Source organism: Ictidomys tridecemlineatus, chromosome 3 (assembly GCF_052094955.1).
Source record: "Ictidomys tridecemlineatus isolate mIctTri1 chromosome 3, mIctTri1.hap1, whole genome shotgun sequence".
NCBI lineage: Eukaryota > Metazoa > Chordata > Mammalia > Rodentia > Sciuridae > Ictidomys > Ictidomys tridecemlineatus.
In genome coordinates, this window is record NC_135479.1 from 97,030,235 (window position 1) to 97,037,872 (window position 7,638).

The 7,638-nt window shown below is 45.2% G+C and overlaps 1 long non-coding RNA gene across 1 annotated transcript; it reads right to left on the reverse strand.

Moving 5' to 3' along the window:
- Positions 1-2,489: 2,489 nt before the first annotated feature.
- On the reverse strand, positions 2,490-7,174 carry LOC144376290 (uncharacterized). The gene is made up of 2 exons (XR_013436585.1): positions 5,208-7,174; positions 2,490-3,053 (listed from the first exon to the last, which is right to left on the reverse strand). It is a non-coding gene; the product is annotated as an uncharacterized LOC144376290 (long non-coding RNA).
- Positions 7,175-7,638: the final 464 nt, after the last annotated feature.

A 7,638-nucleotide genomic window follows, 5' to 3' on the forward strand; every position in this document is an offset into this window, starting at 1 on the left:
GGATCAGTTTGGGTGCTCATATCCTCGAGATCAGGTGACTCAGAAAGCCGCTCAGGTGACTCGTGCTGCACTGTTTTCTTCCCAGCTTTGGTGAAACCTGTTCAAGTGCCCAAGTCTGGAGAGGCCAGAGCTGGGCAAAGCCAAGAGCGAGGGTCCCGCCTTCTGCCAAGTGTTAACATTTGCAAGTTCCTACTCATTGAACTGGGGTCTGAGAAAAGACCACTTGGCAGTCTCTGAGAGGTTCTCTTGAGCCTGGTGCTGCGGGTCTGTCCACACAGGATTACCCAGTCCTGCCACATTCTTCCAGGGTCAGAAGTTCACTCAGGTCCCTGGGCTGCTGAGATGGGGTGTCTGGCCAGGGCTGACAGGCCTGTGATGGCGACTCCCCCCAGGCCTTGGGATTCCAACAACCATGCCCAGGGGGCCTTAGGGTTCTCAGCAGGAGTGTATAAGAACCACAGTCCACCTGGAAGTGCAGGGCCACTCCAGAGCTGCTCTTTCAGGCACTTTTACATAAGCTTGAGAAAACAGTCACCATCTGTATTAAGAAACTGTGGGAGGCGACCTTCATGTGGAAAAGGGGTCTGAGGTCCCCAAAGCTACCCCTTGGCCTGGCACTGGTGCCTAAAACCTAGATGCAAGAAACTGAGCCGCAGACTTCTGAGAAATGCTCACATGTTGTCAGAGGAGAGACATCCTCCTTCCTACACCTAAGGAATCAAGACAGAGAAGAGTTTCCAGGGGAAATTTCACTCAGCGTCCTCTGGGTCTCCCAGGATATATAACGTCTAGAAAGCTCGAATAACATTGTCACGTCTTCCTGGTGCCAAGCCAGGGAATCGTGGCATGAAATGTTTATGCCAAGAGTCATCGATGAAGTTTCCCACACAGCAGAATCCAATGAAGGAGGCCCAGACCAACCTGCCGGCCACACCTGCAGCCTGGCTGGATAGCCCTGTGAGGATTTAGAAACACCCTTTCAGCAAACACACCTTTTTACTACCTGTGTTCAGTGAATCACTCCTGCCTCACAGAACTTCCTCAAAACATAGGCTGCACAGGCTCAAAGACCTCTGCTGCACTGTTCATTAAAAAATATTCTTCCAACCACTTGACAAATATTCTTTATATTTTGCTTTGGCCCATGGTTTGCTCAGAGGCAAGGATAATTCGATTTATTTTCCTCCAGGCCAAATCAGAGGACTGTATCTTTCCTGCCAGCCCCATTGGTTTTCCTTGAAGTTGATGAGGGCCTTGTTTTCCCTCCAAGGCCTGTAGAACATTTCCAGAATCTGTTAGAAAGTCCTCTGAACCCCTAGCTTCATGCCTTTCTTGGAGGGCCCTGGAGCATTCTTCCAGGGCAAACGTCCTTGGTACCAGAGGAACATTGGCATCCAACAAGTCATTCAACAGACGCTCATTCAACAGGAGTTCAACATTCAACAGTCTTTCAACTGGTGTTCTCTCCTTCAAGGTTCTGGGTGAACAGGACTGCTGGTCATGCTTCCTGCCTTCCTACAACCTACCTTCTAGTTAGTGGTGGCCAGGTAGGGGAGAAAATAAATAAACAAAGAGCAAAGGAATTTCTGCTAGTGACAAGCAATATTAAGAACTGAATGATAATTGTGTCACATTCTGATGTACTTCTCCATTTTTAAAGGAATGCCACAAAGACAAACAGAGCAAAGAGGTTGACTAGGAGACCACAGTCCTCTGCTCTTTCACTAGGGTGGGAGGTGTTGGAGGGCTGGTAGCTTGGCTCAACCTCTAAGATGGGCAGCATTACAGCATGTACCCAGACTTCCCTTCAAGCCAACAGCCCCACTTCTGGAAATATAATCTATAGAAATAATGTTATGTAGGCATTAAGGTGTAGGTACAAAGAAACTCCCATAGCAGGGCGTAGTAGCAATACATTATCAAAAATCCCAAAGTTCATCAGTAGGAGGGTGAAGAAATTATGGAACATTCACAAGAGAAAGTACTTTGCAGCCACTAAAAGGAACGAAGTTGAGCTCCAAGATAAACTGTCAAGTGAAAAAGAGCAAGATGCAAGAACTGTATGTTTCATATGCTGTCATCTTTGAAAGTTATACATTATTTTTGGAAGGACTTATCAGAAGCTGAAAACCATTTTTGCCTTGGCTGGGGAATCCTGAATATTCTTTTGTAACTTCTGCATTCTCTATTTGTGCATGTGTTAGTAAAGAAATAGATATTTTGAAAAATTACACATTGCAGTATAAATAATTAGATATGAACTGGGCATGGTGGTACATACCTCTAATCCCAGAAACTCAGAGCGGGCTGAGACAGGAAGATCACAAGTTTAAGGATAACCTCAGCAACTTAGCAAGGCCCATAAGCAAATTAGTTAAGACCCTGTCTCAAAACAAAAAAATAAAAAGAGCTTGGGATGTGACTCAGTGGCAAAACCCCTCTGGGTTCAATTCCCAGTACCAAAAATAAATAAATAAACAAATAAAATATACAAAATAAAATATATTTGTTTTATTTATATATTTATAACTCTCACACAAAGCTCTTTTCCTGTGTCCTCGAGCATCATAATTCCAGCTAGGATGAATTTGAAGTGCTAGCCCTGGAGAGCACTCCTGGTTAGCGTGGTCACCTTTCACACAGCCAGGATTCAGTATGCGCTCTGCAAGATGGAGCTTAGGGGACAGTTCAGGGAAGGCATCTCCCCTTAGGATGGACTTCTGCCCTAGAAGACAGCACATACATATGATTCAAACAACTATCCTGACTAATGTTCTAATGGTGAATTAGAAAGAAAAAGACTTCTGGACAGATACTTCCCAGGGCATGTGACATTCCAGTCCCCTCCTGTCTGGAACAGACCTCAGTTTCTAGGAAGGAACCTGTCCTAGCAGGCACGTCTGCCTCAGCCCCCACAGTGTGGGTTGCTGGGCTCTGGTGATGATAGACTGATAAGAGCGGTCAGCCACTAGGACAGTGTTAAGGCATGGATGGAAGTAGATGCCTTCCAGAAGTCTGCATTCCAAGGGTAGTCTCTGGTTACCTCCAATCCTCTGCCAAAGAAGAGTAAATAATGCACATCACCTCCGCTCCTCCTGGGAGTGCAATCTGTCCATGTTAAATAAAGCACATGTATGTTTCATTTGAAAGGAAATTTGCCATCGGTAAACTGAAATAGTCATAAAATGACTTTCAGCATCTACTTTTCAAATGCACCAGGTATGTGGCTAGTGGGTGTGTGAAGCGTTAACTTGCTGTAGGCAAAATCTCTACTAGGCAGGGTTCAGCTAGTGGTAGAGTGATCTAGAGTGGGGGGTCCCTCTGGGGCTGCAGGAAGGAGACATGGCTCATTGGAAACAGCCCCGGCACCAGCCCCAGAGCAACTTCATGTGCAGCTGAGTAGAGCATCCTGGTCATGGAGGGCAAGGAGGACAGGAACTGCCCATCACCAGGGCGTGGACAGCCACTCTGCTCGCTCGCTCAGGAAGCTGAGTGGCACGGACTCTGCTGCACACGGTGATTACAGAGTACAGATGTGAGCTCACAGGCCATGGGTCTCCCACTGCAGCAGGAACCTCAGGGGAAAATCCAGAGGTCTTTCCAGGCAGGACTGTGCCCAGGGCACTCACAGGGGAGGAAATTAGTAAAGAGTGAGTCACTGCAGAGGGCCCAGCTAGCTTTGGGATGGGGTCCCTTCCCCAGGTTTCAGGGAAGGCCTTTGTTTCTGCCCTGGACAAAACACAGCCGCTGATATTCTATGTAGAGGGAGGAGGAGGTGGGGAGAAGAAAACCTGAGAGGGAAAATAATCCTGTCAGAACTCTGGAGCTCAAGACACAGAGTGGCTGCCTCCCAGGGAGGGACGGTCTTATTACAGGCAGCACATGTGTCGGAGTCCTGGGGAGTCAGGGTGACAAGTGCAAGCAGTCTTGGATTTCAGCTTGATTGCTGTCTTCTATCTTTTGAGACCCTTTTTAGAGTCACTCAGTCCTGAATCAGATGACTGAACGAAGCTCATTGTGTCTCTAAGGTCAAGGTCTTCCACAGTATCAGACCAAGCTACAGGTTCCCTATGTCTTAAATTTTCTTAGAATTGTGGTATGGAAGGCCAGTGGAGATCTGAGCACTCATGGTACAGACCCAGAGGGGTTAAGTGACTTGGTTAAAGCTCTCAGAAAACCTAGGACTAGAATTGAAGATTTCTCCAAACAGAGTTCTTTGCTGCTTGAAAAATAACAGTAATTTTCCACTTTCACATTCTTCTCTACAAACACTTTTATTCACCCTGTGTGGTCGATTTCCTTGTCCTGCAAAGAGCTGAACATGTTGATTCAGTAGGAATTGAGAGAGAAATAATGCCTAAGCCCGTGTCTAAGGGTCTGAAAACCTCATGTGATTAAAGGCATCCTAATTGACAAATAGTGTCCAGATTCAACAACACTCAAGACACATGGACAGACTCCAGCAAATGTGAAGTGAAGAAGACAGACAGGCCAGCCTGTCCTTGGGGAGTCTTGCTGCTCAGGTCACCTCACCAGCCAGTGATGTCTCCACGTGGTCAGGGTTTCTGCACTTTATCAACATAGGTGATGATCACATGGCCCCAAGTGAAAGGAACTGTGCGTTCTCCAGGTCAGTAAGTCTAAACAAATCACATCATTTGGCACCAAGGGCCTTGCTCTATCAGAACCTCCCAGTTTGGTAGCCCGTCTTGATCAAGTCAACCGGATTGTTGCCACTCTGCCCATCTGTGAAACACAACTAAGGCCAGTGCCTGGACTGCCTCATGCGACATGTGTCCTGGGAGTGAGAGGCACCCCCCTCTGCTGAGCCAGCACAGAGATACTTTGGGGACATATGCTGCCTTACGATGTCACATGTCTGGTTAATCTTAACTCTGAAGATAATCTTCCTCCTTAAGAACACTCTTTAGGGGCTGGGGTTGTAGCTCAGTGCTAGAGCACTTGCCTCGCATGCTTGAGGAACTGGGTTCGATTCTCAGCACTGCACATAATAAAGGTCTGTTGACAACTGAAAAAATATTAAAAAAAAAAAAAGAACAGTCTTTAGTAGTCTGCTCCTTGCTGAGGCCTCTGTGTCACTCTCTAAAGAAACATTATTGATTGTTTCTGAAAAAACCTTGCTTCTGAAAAACACCAAGGATACAAAGATCCCTTAAGGGGCTCATGGTCTCTTTATAAAGGCATACCTGCAGGAAATGATGATGGCGTGGTGTGGTCAGAGCACGTGGACTTTGCCTGGACAGTGACTAGAAATCTGACTGGGAGCCACAAGCCCTGTGCTGTTTCTTCTTCCGTTGGTTCATCTCTGAAACCCTGAGCTTCACCCTGAAGGCAGACATCATATCAGTCCCCACATCTGAAAGCTGGTTTATTCTCTTAGTCTGCTCTGTGTTGCTGCAACAGAATAACTAACGCTTGGTACTTTTATAAGGAAAAGAGGTTTATGTAGCTCACAATTGTGGAGTCAGTAAGTCCCAGAGTGGGTGGCCTATCTGTTCCGCTTAGGGTAAGTAAGGGCCTCTGGCTATATCACATGGCAGGAATGCCCAGGAGAGTGATGAGTAGCACACACAGAAAAAGTCATATGGTGAGACAATGGAGAGGGTTGGCTCATGCTGTCATGTCAGCCCTCCCTCACAGGAAATGACACCCTCCTCTGAGACTCAGTCTTCTCTGCAAGCCCAGCCCTAATCCCTCCACGAAGGTGGTCAGCACACAGTCACTTCCACCGGGCCCCACTTCTTAAAATCTTATAACCACCGTTCAATACCCCTTCACTGAGGACCCAACTTCCAGCACATGAGCTGTGGGAGACACCATGTTGAATCCACAGCACTAGTGTCAGGGACAAGAGAGTTCCCACATGTCCATTCCTTCACTTTTACCCCAATGACTGCTTCTCTAGCCAGAGGCAGGAGCTTCAAGCCAGTATCTCTCAAGTGGAGTGTGCACAGGATCAGCTGAGAAGGAGAAAACACCGAAACCCCTCCTCAGGGTGGGATCCAACCCAGTACTCTACCATTGAGCCACCTCCTCAGCCCTTTTTTATTTTTAATTTTGAGACAGGATCTTACTGAGTTGCCCAGGCTGATCTGGGTCCTCCTGGCCTCAGCCTCCCAAGTTGCTGGGATTATGGGCTGCACCACTGTGCTAGCTTATATTCATTGTTATCTTTAAAAAACATAATAAAAAATGTTAAGTTTCCCCCAGCTTTTAGGTTCAATGATGCTGGCACCCTCCATAGGTCTTTCTGTTGGCTTGGCACATCTCATGTACAGCAGGCATGGTGCCCTCAGGAACAGAGGGGTGCCCAGAGCAGAGGAGGGCGTCCCACTCTTTTTCCAGCTGCAGTTTATTTGTGCTTGGTTGAGTGGATTTAGGATAGTGTCACCTGAAGTTAGGGGTGTGCAAACAATGGCCCTTGGGCCAAATCTGCTCTGCTGCCTGATTCTGTAGATAGTTTTATTTGAACAGTCAGGTTCACTCATCTGTGGCTGTTTCCAGACAACAGTGACTGAAAGAGCTGTTGACTAGTACAGGAGAGGAGACTCCACTCCTCAAAACATAAACAAACACTACTGGGAGTGGTGCTCATGTCTGTAATTCCAGCAGCTCAAGAGGCTGAGACAGGAAGATCACAAGTTCAAAGCTAGCCTCGGCAAAAGTGGGGTGCTAAACAATCAGTAATAAAATACAAAATAGGGTTGGGAGTATGGCTTAGTGGCTGAGTGCCCCTGAGTTCAATCATTGGTACCAAAACAAAACAAAACCACCCTAAACGCTGACTCTCAAGCCTATTACAGGAAATCTATGCCAGCCCCTGTCCTATAGAGTTTAATTTGTATAGAATTATGGGGGTGCTTATAACCACAGTAATCTTTATAGCACAGCTAGGTTCACTGCTCTCATGACAAAGTTCTGGAAAAAATGGTGAATTTAAAGATGAGTTATATTTTTTTTTATAATGTGAAAACACCCTTGTTTCAAAATTGCTGACCTTCTTTTCTGAGGACAAATAGCTAACTCTAGTGACCTATAAGATACTTTCAGGGGAAAAAAATACATAAACTGTCTTTTCAAGGTAAAGGGACATTTTGAAACAATGAATGAGAAATGCTTACGTATTTCACAAGATCCTGGTACAGAGAGTGTTTTGAAAAAGAATATTTTTAAGTGTTTCTATTTTATATGACTCTGTTTCTAAGAAAAATATGTGTATCACAAAAAATGTTCACATCTGCATTCTTATAAACACTGGGAACTAGAATTTTGTTTTATTCTTTCTGAAAACCATCTCATTGAGGAGTCTCAGTGAAATTTCCTTATATCTTAATGAGAATATAATGCCTTCCTACTCATTTTTAAGAATCACTGATTGAGAACTGGAAATGTGAATATTTGCAAATTGAATTTTAACAGAAATTTTTGCCCAAAGAGGTTAAAAATGAAAACTGAGTGTTGTGCATTGGTAAGCTCAGCCAATGATAGACTGCTTCTGTTTAGATGTGTCCTTATGATATATTTTCTTTACTATTATTATTTTAGTGATATTTTCTGTATACTTTATTATTTAAATTAAAAATTATGAATTTGTTTTAAAGTATTTGGTACCCTGAC